General features: G+C 48.8%; 1 long non-coding RNA gene across 3 annotated transcripts in view; it reads left to right on the top strand.

Annotated features, from left to right (window-relative positions):
• The window catches only part of LOC104979759, a 22,919-nt gene continuing 10,888 nt past the window's right edge, over positions 1-12,031 (top strand). Inside the window, exons 1-3 of one of the 3 annotated variants that reach the window (XR_824196.1) lie at positions 7-120; positions 905-1,032; positions 4,028-6,370. This is a non-coding gene — a long non-coding RNA (uncharacterized LOC104979759). Of the gene's footprint in view, positions 121-904; positions 1,033-4,027; positions 6,371-12,031 lie in introns of those variants that run through there. The other 2 variants (XR_824195.1, XR_824197.1) reach the window with 2 other exon arrangements.

The following is a 12,031-nucleotide window of genomic DNA, read 5'->3' as shown; positions in this document are numbered from 1 at the left end:
GGCCCACGGAGGCCGACGGGAGGCGGCGGCCGAAGAGTCGCTCCCTTTGTCCTGGGCATGGTGTGTGTCTCGCGCCTGTTTATCCCGCCGCCTCCTCGGCCGCCGTCACCAATCCGCAAGGTAGGAACGGTCAGCGCGCCTGGGCTGCGGTGGCAACCGGGGTTCGAATCCCGGCCTCGACGTTTCCACACTGCGTGCAGTTGGGTTGGGGTTACGTCACCTCGCCCGGACTCAGTTTCCTTATCTGCTGTAGTGAAGAGGCGGACCTAGGGACATGGTCAGTGTTCCATCTGTGTTGATTATTAGAGCTAACGGGTGCCCAGAGGCTCAGCCTAACGTCCGTTCATTAAAATTTAATTGACCGCCTACTATGTGCCGATCACTGTATCGGCAGCGAACAGGCGAAAATACCCGCCTCTATTTGGCTGACATTCTAGACTGATGCTGTCCATGAGAAATGTAGTGTTAGTCGCTCAGTCGTGTCTGACTCTGCGACCTCATGGGCTGTAACCCTCCAGTCTCTGCCCATGGGGATTCTCCAGGCAATAATCCTGGAGTGGGTTACCATTTCTTTCTTTAGGGGATCAAGCCTGTGTCTCCTGCACTGCACGCAGATTCTTTACCATCTGAGCCACTAGGGAAGCCTATGAGAAATGTAAGGCAACCACAAATGTTAGCCACATGCATAATTTAAAATTTCTAGTAGCCATGTTAAAAAAAAAAGAAAGAAAGAAACAGATGATGTTAATTTTAATAACGTGTCTTCTTTAACCCAATTTATCTCCAAAATGCTGTTTCGGCCTGTAACTAATGTAAAAATGTATGAGATATTCTTACATTCTTTTTTTTTCCTTTTCTTTTCTCTACATGCCTTTGAAATTTTGTATGTCTTTTACACTCACAGCACATCTGAAGTTGGACTGGCTGTGTTTCAAGGGCTCAGGAGCCGTGATTACCAACGGCTACAGCATTGAACCATGCAGTGCTAGATACGGAGTCAGGAAAGAAATTAAGTGGATTCCACAGCAAGTGGTAAGACCAAAAAGTAAATTGGGCATGGGGTATGTGGGGGTGGGGGTGGGGGTTGCAGTTTGAAAGAGGGCTGTTGGGAAGGTTGAGAAGGTAAGATTTGCAGAAGGACCCGAAGGAGTCAAGAATACTGAACAAACAATCGTGCTGTTTATTGTTTTGTGCTACTGCTAAGTCGCTTCAGTCGTGTCCGACTCTGTTCGACTGCAGAGACGGCAGTCCACCAGGCTTCCCTGTCCCTGGGATTCTCCAGACAAGAATACTGGAGTGGGGTGCCATTGCCTTCTCCAATGCATGAAAGTGAAAAGTGAAAATGAAGTCGCTCAGTCATGTCCAACTCCTAGCGACCCCATGGACTGCAGCCTACCAGGCTCCTCTGTCCATGGGATTTTCCAGGCAAAAGTACAGGAGTGGGGTGCCATTGCCTTCTCCATTGTTTTATGCAGTGTTGTCCAATAGAACATTCTGTGCTCATGGGCATTTCTTTTTAATCAACACTGCCAAATTTAATAGCCACGAGCTCTATGTGGCTCTTGGGCACTTGACATGTAGCTGGTAGCACTAAAGAACCGAGCATTTAATGAACTTAATTTTTGTTGTTCAGTTGCTAAGTCATGTCCGACTCTTTGCCACCCCCATGACTGCAGTACACCAGTCTCCCGTGTCCATCACTATCTCCTGGAGTTTGCTCAAACTCGTATCCATTGAGTCAGTGATGTTATCTAACCGTCTCATCCTCTGCCACCCCCTTCTTCTTTTGCCTTTAATCTTTCCTAGCATCAGAGTCTTTTCCAGTGAAATCAGCTCTTTCCTAAAGTATTGGAGCTTCATGGATCATAGCTTTGTTGTGGTCAAGGGGCTTGTGTTAACGCAATAAAGCTTTGAGCTATGCTGTGCAGGGCCCCCGAAGATGGATGGGTCATCATGGAAATTTCTGACAAAACGTGGTCCATTGGAGGAGGGAATGGCAAACCACTCCAGTTTCTTGCCACAAGAACTCCATTAAGTTAATTTTTACTTAATTTAAATTTTGTCATGTAGAGCTCATGGCTTCCATAGTGGATGGCATAGATTTCGTTGAATGGTGACAAGTGCAGTGCTCTGAATTAAGCTGTACCTCATGCTGAATGCTTTATGTCGGTTCTACGGAGTGCTCACAACAGCAGTGTAAGAAGAGAGCTACAGTCATTGTCACCATGATGAATAGTGGAGTATTGTGATTGTTCACCTATGGTTTATCATTGCTGTCATTCGTGGACTTGACTTTTTAGAAGAATTTTAGATTCACGGAAATATTGCACAGAAAGCAGAGTTACCATTTCACCCACACCCACTTTCCCGGACCCTACCGTCTTTCATTAGCAGGACACGTTTGTTACACTGAACAAACCAGGACCGATACATTCTTGTCAACCCTTCTTCATGTTTTGATTTCCTTTGTTTTTACCTAATGTCCTTTTTGTCATCCAGAATCTCATCTAGGATACCACGTTACACTGAGTTGTTTTCTCTCTCTAAAAAGAGATAATTGACATGACATTGCATTAGTTTTGGAGTATACAACATAATGATTTGATGCATGTGTATATTACATAATGACCACCACAATAAGGTGGTTAAAGATTAACATCCATCACCACACTTAGATTTCTTTTTTTCTCTTGTGATGAGAACTTTTAAGATCCATTCTCTTAGTTGTCCTGTCTCTTTAGTCTCCAAAAAGCTTTGGCATGTTCTCCAACTTTCCTTGATTTGGATCATCTTAATTGTTCTGAGAGACCTGGTCAAATATTTGGTAGGATGCTCCTCTATTGGCATTTGTCTGGTATATTTCTTGTGGTAACCCTGGGATGATGGGTTTGAGGGAGGAAGACCAAAGAGTTAGTAAAGGCCATTTTCATCTTACCATGTCAAGGATGCATACAACTGGGGACTTCCCTCGTGGTCCAGTGGTTAAGACACTGTGCCCCCAATTCAGGGGGCATGGGTTTGATCCCTGGTCAGGAAACTAAGATCCCACAGGCGGAGCAGTGAGGCCAAAATAAAAGAAAGTAAGAGAATTCTTTTTTTAAAAAAGGATATGTACTATCAACTTTATTTATGTGTGTTGATATTGGCCTTCATCACCTGGCTAACTTAGTATTTGTTAGGTTTTTCCACTGTAAAGTCATTTTTCCCTTTTTCCTTTGGAAGGAAGTCACTATATGCAGCCCACATAGAGAGTGGACATGTGTGTTCCCTTCCTTAAAGATGGATATCTACATAAATTACTTGGAATCCTTCTGCATGAAAGGCTTACCTCTTCTCCCCCCATTTATTAGTTTATCCAGTCATTTAATTAGATCAGTATAGCTTCCTGAATATTTATTTATACTCTGGATTATAAGCCAATACTACTTTATTTTGCTCAAATTGCTCCAGCATTGGCCACTGGGAGCCCTTTCAGTTGGCTCCTTTGTTTTGTTTTTAATTTATTTATTTTTGGCTATATTGGGTCTTCATTGCGGGCTTTTCTCTAGTTACAGCGCACAGACTTCTCATTGCAGTGACTTCTCTTGTCCTGGAGCACAGGCTCTAGGGTGTGCGGGCTTCAGTACTTAGGGCTTAATAGTTGTGGCTCTAGAGGCTTAGCTGCTCCTTGGCATATGGGATCTTCCCAAACCAGGGATCCAACCCATGTCTCCTGCATTGGCAGCCAGATTATTTACCACTGGATCACCAGGGAAGCCCTCCTTTGGTTTTTGACACACTCCTATCAATGTGTTTTGTTTGGTGAGTTTTTTGTTTTTTTTTTTTTTGCTTGTTTGTTTTTTCTGTAGGACTTCCTTACCTTCTAGCACTGCAAGATTCTGTAGGTTCTTCTCATGTGTATTTCCTGATCCCAGCCTTAGAAGCAGCCATTTCTCCGAGTCTGGTTCCTCGGATTAGAACATGGTATTAGAAACCAAGATCTGAACTCTAGGAGTGCTTGTTGCTACTGCAGTGCTGTTTCTTTTAGGTCATCAGTGCTTTGCAGTCGCCTGTAATTCAGCCGGTCTAGGCGCTCAGCCCTGGGGATATGTACAACAACGACCCGACATGCATCCGCCCTCACAGAGCTCAGAGTCAACCTGCGAGGACAGGCTTAGGAGGGGAGCTCTGACACTCCATCGCCGTGCAACCTTTGGGCAAGTTGTTTAATTTCTCTGAACTTCAGCCTCCTATTCCATGAAGTGGGGGTGCTTTATGAGGGCACTGTGAGAATGAAATGAAATCACCCACTTTCAGAATCTCTGAAGTAGAACTTGGTAGCAAGTGCTTATTAATTGTAAGAAGAAATGACACAAATAATTTCAACCTGCAGAGGTCCAGAGTGCCAGCAAAGTGTGTAACAGGCAGACCTGACTTCGCCCAGGGGCAGCCAGGGGGGGCCTGCACAGTCATTAGGGTGAGTCACAGGCAAAGGGGAGCAGGACAGTTCAGGCAGCAGGAACAGCAAGCACAAAGGCCCTGAGGCCCATAGGAGCGTGGCACACTTAGGAAAGGCCAGTGACTCATGGGATTGAAAGGGGCATGACACACGGGGCTTGATTGGCCATGGCAAGTTGAGACCCTGTCCTAAGAGCAAGGGAGGTGACTTGTCCAGGTACACATGTCTAGTAAGGACAGGGATTTGAGTCCAGCCTGCCTGATCTCAGAGATCTTTATTACCCTGATCTGATCTTGAGATAGAAATTCTTTGTTTTGTTTTTTAGTAAGAAGCATAGTTTTGGTTCTTAAGGGTCAGGGTTAGATTACACTCCAGCCACTAAAATTCCTGATTGTTCTTATTGTGCCTCGAAGCACATGCTTTCAGGGTCCATGTGATCAGGATGACTCCGTTTGGGTTCCTGCTCGCAAGGACCTTGCTGCTGCAAGAAAGAAGAGGACATGCAGACACCAAACCCAGGCAGTGTGACAAGGGCCAGGTCCAGAGCACCACCTTTCATGAGGGCAGCACTGGGCTGGAGGGCAGCAGGAGCCAGGGTCTGCCAGCCACAGGAGGGGGAGATGGGGTTTTCACACATGGACCAGCCAGAGCACAGGTGCAGCTTTGCCTGTGAGGAGGGTTCACGGAGCAGTAGGTGTCTCAAGCAAAGAAGACGATAAGACGGGACTGGCAGGGTGTCTGTCTCTGGCTGTCAAGGACTCTAGAGAGTCAGGCAGAGAAGTTGGGATTTCATCCTGCGGCAGAGAAGTTGGGATTTCATCCTGCGGACGAGAAGCCAGCTGACTGCAGCCTGATTCCACCCACACCTTTTTTTTTACACAGCCTGTGAGCTACAAATGATGTTTACATTTTTATTTTATTTATCTTATTTAATTTTTTGACTGCACCACAGGGCACATGGGATCTTAGTTCTCCAGTCAGGGAACCCGTGTCCCCTGCATTGGAAGCATGGGAGCATTTACATTTACAGCGTTTACATTTCTAAATGATTGGGAAAAAACCCCAAAAGAATAGCATTTTGTGACATGGGAAAGTGCACCTTGAGCGTCCATCACGTTTACTGGTCCCATGCCCACTCCCGTCATCTGTGTGTGGCCCACGGCCGCTTTCAGGTTGCAGGAGCAGATGCAGACTTGCTCAGATGGCGGGGGGCCTGTACTTCTGCCGTCACTGGTCTGAAATTCTTAATCTTGTTAATGAAGGAGTCCCATATTTTTATCTTGCATTGAGCTCTGAAAATTGTGCAGTCTTAGCAACAGAGACCAGATGGCCCACAAAGCCTAAAAGATTTATTGCGGGGCCCTTTTCAGAAAAAGTAGGCTTGTCTTGCTGTGATGGGCAGAATAACAGCGGTCTCTGGGAACCTGTGAAGATGTCCCCTTACCTAGCAGAAGGGACTCTGCAGATGGGATTAAGTTGAGGATCTGGAGATGGGCAGGCAGTCGTGGATTATCTGTATGAGACCAACATCATCACAGATTCTTATCAGAGGGAGGCAGGAGGGGCAGAGAAGGAGATGTGAAAGTACAAAGAGAGGACAGTGATGCCATTGATGTCTTTGAGGTTGGAGGAGGTGGCCACGAGCCACGGAATGCGGACGGCCTCTAGTGGCCAGAAAGTGGATTATCTCCTCCAACTTCCAGGACTGCAGCCCTGCCAGCACCTTGATCTAAGCCCAATAAGACTGAATTCAGACTTGTGACTGCCAGGACTGTCGAATAATAAATGTGCCTCGCTTTAAGCCACCAAGGTTGTAGTAACTCAATACAGCAGTCACAGGGCCCCAGTACTCCTGCCGTAGGCAATGGGCAGCTGAAAGAATCTTTCAGACAGAATTTTTTATTGTTTTTTTAAAATATATGTAGTTTTGATGTGGACCAGCTTTTTTAAAGTCTTTATTAAATTTGTTACAGTATTGCTTCTATTTTATGATTTGGTTTTCTGGCCACAAAGCATGTGGGATCTTAGCTCCCAGAGCAGGGATCAAACCTGTGCCTCCTGCAGTGGAAGTGTAGGGTTTTAACCACTGGACCGCTGGAGAAGTCCCCAGCCAAAGAGCATTTTAAATGAGACACTTAATGTGATTCTTTGCTGATTTGTTAGAAGGAAGGGCCCCAGAGCCAGGCGTGGAATGCACACTTCAAAAGAGGGGGTGGGGACTCTGAAGACAGCCCCAGGGAGAGCTGACCAAGCAGGTGTATGACAGGATGTGGAGAGGAGGATTCCAAGTGTCTTAGAAGTGGGATCAGGACTTGGAGACAGTCAGGTGTGGGCAAGGCGGTAGCCCAGTTATTAGGCACAGCAGTGGGGAAGCCATGACACCTGGACCACTTTCAGGGCTCACAGTGTGGGTGGGGGCTATTTTGGGGACATAGAAGTGAGTTTAGGGACCTACCTGGTGGTCCAGTGGTTGAGATTCTGTGCTTCCAGTGCAGTGGGCACAGGTTTGATCCCCGGTTGTGGAACTAAGATCCCACTTGTCTCATAGCTCAGACAAAACAGAAGAGTAATAGGTTTTATTGTCAGGGGAGCCATTTACCAGTCAGCCCCCAAAGAGAGCTGAGGCATCGAAGCGGATCATCCATCCTGAGGATGGAAGTCGAGCAGCCTGGCTTCTGGAAGAAAGAATTTTCCAGCACTGGAGCTCTTTGGGGGCCAAACTTCAGTCTGATTTCATTACTAGTGCTGAGTCGGTGAGTGATGGAAAAAACCAGGAAGCTGTATCGACTTCTTTTTGGACGGTTGAGTTTGTTTTCAGTGGGCAACCCCATTGGAGTTCATGGCCCTGATTACTCCAGAGTTGGAGGAATGGGTAGCCAGGGGTTCCTTCTGGGCGTGGGTCCCCCGTGCTTCCTGCTCGTATGCATTTCTGACCCAGAGAACCTGACCTGGAGCAGGCACAGAGCTTACACCCAGGAACTGCCGTGTGATAATCTCCCAAGCCTCTGTTTATTTGTAAAAGATGAGGGGCACTGCCACCTCGAGGACACACATTGAGCAGGGCAGCTGAGGCCCAGGACAACCACCCTGGCACAGGCCCACAAAGGAGATTCTATGCTCAATGCCTGGGAGAACAGGAAGGGAGGGGTCCCCTGCTCGTCCGAAAGGCAAGCTCCCCACACACCACGGCGCAAGATCACATGGGTCAGTGACCTGAGTGAGCTTGGCGAGTGCTGGTTCCCAGAATTCCCTTTCTAGATCTGACCATGCCCCTTCCACTGGGCATTCTTCCAGCAAGAGCAGTAGTGGCATTTTATCTCCCACTGTATCAAAGGTTAGAACAGGCCCTGTGACTCCAGTTCCGAGGGTCACTATTGACAGTGATCACTTTCACTTTTCCTGTCACTTCACCCACCTCATTCCTGCCAGTGACCGGGAAGTAGCCACTGTGTCATTTTTTTTCATGTTTAAGATTTCTATTTTCCTTTAAATCCAGCTGTTATTTTTCATGCCATATGTGTTCTCCTTGACCTGTCTCTATGTTTTACATGTATGTGTTGGGCTTTTTGCAGTACTTCTTAAAAAAAAATTACACAGAAATTCAGTAGTTTCCAGTGTATCCACAAAGTTGCACAAACCTCACCGCCACCTCATTCCAGCACATTTTCATCACTCCAGAAAGGAACCCCAGGACTTCCCTGGAGGTCCAGTGGCTAAGACGCCAAACTCCCAATGCAGTGGGCCTGGGGTTTGAGCCCTGGTCAGGTAACCAGATTTCCACATGCTGCAACTAAAGATCCTACATGCCACAACTAAGATCTGGTGCAGCCAAATAAATAAATAATTTTTTTAAAGGAACCCCCATGCCCTTTGGGGTTCCCTGGTGGCTCAGACGGTAAAGTATACCTGTAGTGTTTGGTCTCTGGGTCAGGAACATCCCCTGGAGTAGGAAATGGCAGCCCACTCCAGTATTCTTGCCTGGAGAATCCCATGGACAGAGAGTCTGGCGGGTGGGCTCCAGGCCGTAGGGTTGTAAAGAGTTGGACACAACTGAGCGACACAACTAACATCATTCATTCATGACCTTTTACAGTCCCTCCCCGAGCCCCTGGCAGCCACTAGTCCACTTTCTGACTCCATGAATTTGCCTGTTCTGATCACTTTATATGAATAGACTCATACAATATGTGGCCTTTTGTGTCTGAACATCATGTCTTCAAAGCTTGTTTCTGTTGTAGCATGATTTAGTACCTCATTCATTTTCAGGGCTGAATAATATTCCATGGTATGTGGCTGGACCACGTGTTGATCCGTTCACCCATCGACGGACATTTTGGGGGCTGTTTCTTCACTAAAGCCTTGTGGCTTTAGTGAATCATGCTGCTGTGAACATTTATAGACAAGTGTCTGATGGGATGTATGTTATTTCTCTTAGGTAGATATCTAGGACTAAAGTGGCTGGCTGACAAGGTAACTTTATGAGAAATAGCCAGACCATTTTCCTCAATCTTTGCTTTGTAAATGAGATGGAGACTTCATGCCTGTCAGTCATTGGCAGGTGCTCCGTTGGCTGTGACCATTCTCCAGCCCTGCTTCTCGTCCAGCATCCCATGGGAAGCAGCTAGGGCCCCTTGGGTTTGCCAAGGTGCCTCCCACCTGCCCCACTGTGCAGGGGCAAGGGTCCCAAGGGTGGGCCTATTATGGGCCTCTGCCCCACCGTGTAACTCCCACATTCCATATAGCAGGAAACCCTCAAACCATTCAGTTCCCCAGATGAAAAATTCAAAAGCACTGCCAGCAGCATCTCTGGGAGCCTTCCACATGGGCTAACCTCTGATCATGCAAGGTTAAGAGTGAGTTGTACCAGGGGAACAAGCCAGGTGTGTTATCAGCTATTAAAAGCTCATGCAAATCGATAAGAACTCAAGGAGCAAAGATCAGCAACAGTTCACCAGGGAAGAAAGAGTCGACAAACCTCAGAATGGCCCTTGGGTGAGAACTGGTTAAGGTGAAACCATTCCAGTGCTGCCAAGACCCGGACACTGGCTCCTCAGGGTGGTAGCTGGGGTTACCAGAAAATTACAAAACCTTCGGAAGCTACTTGCTTAGCATCTTTCGAGTTTCATGGTCTGACCCTGTGGTTAAACCACCGACAAGTGTCCTGAGCCCCCAGTGGAAGGGCTGTTCTTACAGCCTTTAAAGAGTAAAAGGTTGGCAGTGATCTGAATGCCCAGTGTTGGCAGCTGGCTTGGGAACTGCTCTAGAAATGGACAGGAGGCCTGTGACCACATGGAGTAAGAACGCCTCCTGAGCGTGGCCAAGCCTTGTGTGGAGGCAGTTTAATCCTCATCATAAGTCTCTGAGTTGGGTCCTGTTAGATGGACTGAGCAGAATGCAGATGAGAGCAGGGTGGGAGCTGGGGAGAAGGGAGGGGCTGGGGAGATGATTTGCATCGACCACTCTGGGGAAGGAGTACCCAGCTGGGGTGGGGGGTTGTGGCTTCACTGTGGCATCTTTGGGGTGTTACTTCTACTCTTCCAGCCAGGGTGCAGCGGCTTAAGATGCTTGAGCATGGAGAGGAGTAGGCATCCTCAGTGGTATGGTTAAAGTGAGGGCTTCAGGGACTTCCCTGGCGGTCCAGTGGTTAAGACTTTGTGCTTGCTATGCAGGGTACACAGGTTTGATCTTTGGTCCAGGAACTTGGATCCCACATGCCAAAAAAAATTTTTTAATTAAAAAATAAAATTAAAAAATATTGGCACTTCTCTGGTGTCCAGTGGCTAAGACTCTGTGCTTACGATGCAGGGGCCCAGGTTCAATCCTTAGTTAGGGAACTAGATTCCCACATGCCACGACCGAGTTCTCATGCTGCAACAAAGATCGGAGATCCCGCATGCTGAAACTAAGGCCTGGTGTGGCCAAATAAATAAAACTAAATAAATACCGAAGTGATGGCTTCAGGCTCACACGGGAGAGGAAAGAAACAGGGCCCATGCTCACCTTGCTCCAACCCCATCCCCAGGCACCCGGCGATGGGCTGCTGCCTCCCTTAAGGGCGCCCTGCGAGTATGAGTTCACTAGGGCTGCCACAACAAAGCACAGGCCAGGACTTAAGCAACAGACACTCACTTCCTCAGTCCTGCAGGCAGGAAGTCCAGGGTCAAAGTCGGCTTCACTCTGAGGCCTCTCTCCTTAGCTTGCAGATGGCCATCTTCTCCCCGCATCCTTAATGTGGCCTTCCCTCAGTGTCCCTGATTTCCCCACCATAAAAGGACACCAGTCAAACTGGGTTAGACTCATTTTTAACTCCAATTCCTCTTTAAAGGTCCTAAAGCCAAAGATTTAGGTAAAGGCTTCAACATACGGATTTTGGGGAGGACAGTTCAGCCTGGGGAGCATGTGATTCTGCCATACCCACCCTGGGTGTGGGCGGGAGCTCGGGTGGCCCTCATCACACACCGACACTGCCCAGTCTTCCACAGGGCATGGGAATTCTGGGGTCTGGGCTCCCCATTTTCTGGTGGATAGAGCAGACCTGGAACTCCAGTGGGAAGATGGGGAGCTGGGCCTCAGGAGCTCAGCCTCAGAGGCTGGCCAGTGGGGCGGGGATGGGGAGGCTGGTCATCTCCCCAGACGAGCCCCTGCTTCCTCCCAGGAGTAGGGGTTTTCCTGGGCTCACCCCCAAGGAAGTCCCCCTGAACACATGTTTGCCTCCCCCTCCTCCACTTCTCCAAGCCGTTGTGCTGATGCACTGGGGCTTTCTTTACCCAGGTCCCCACAGCCCTCTCCCCCCACAACCCCTGGTCCTTTCCTGCAGAAGCGCAGTCACTAGGCCTGTTCCAGCACAGGGTCTGGTTAAGTGAAAGTGAGAGTCACTCAGCCATGTCCAGCTCTTTGCTACCCCATGGACTATACAGTCCATAGAATTCTCCAGGCCAGAATACTGGAGTGGGTAACCTTTCCCTTCTCCGAGGGATCTTCCCAACCCAGCGATCAAACCCAGGTCTCCCACATTGCAGGTGGATTCTTTACCAGCTGAGCCACAAGCAGTCAGCAAACGCGAGCCCTGCCACCCCTCCCTCATCTCCAGCACCCAGTAGGTGTCAAAGTTCTGCTGACCTAGTGAACCAGCAGCCAACCTCTCTCTCGAGGGTCCACTGCAGTAAGACACCAGCCCAGGATTACCATATCTTGGCAGAGCCCACCGTGTCCCCATCCCCCCACCATTAGGCCACCCAAGCTGGGTCCTCTCCTCAGTGTGTGAGATGGGCACCCACTCCTGCCCTCACCCAAGGAGGACCTGTCAGACTCCAGGGGCCCGTAGTTGAGGGCCTGAGCACAGTGGGGTGTGGGGGTGGCAATAAGGAGCTGGAGGGGACACCCCAGCCCCAACTCACCCCTCCTCCTGTCAAAAGCCCCATCACCTCCTGTCCGCTGTCCCACGGGTGAACCGGCTCGTTCCCCACCCGGTGACCCATCCAGCGTCCTCAGCACACTGCCCACCTCCCTGCCCTTCCTGGTGTGGCAGGGACCAGAGGCCAGAGCAGATAGGGGCTGGGGTGGAGGGTGGGGAGTGAGGGGTGGGGAGGAAGC

Source organism: Bison bison, unplaced genomic scaffold (genome assembly GCF_000754665.1).
Source record: "Bison bison bison isolate TAMUID 2011002044 unplaced genomic scaffold, Bison_UMD1.0 scf7180017864492, whole genome shotgun sequence".
Taxonomy (NCBI): Eukaryota; Metazoa; Chordata; class Mammalia; order Artiodactyla; family Bovidae; genus Bison; species Bison bison.
The sequence above is the reverse complement of the archived record's forward strand: the minus strand, read 5'-3'. Positions and strand labels throughout refer to the sequence as shown.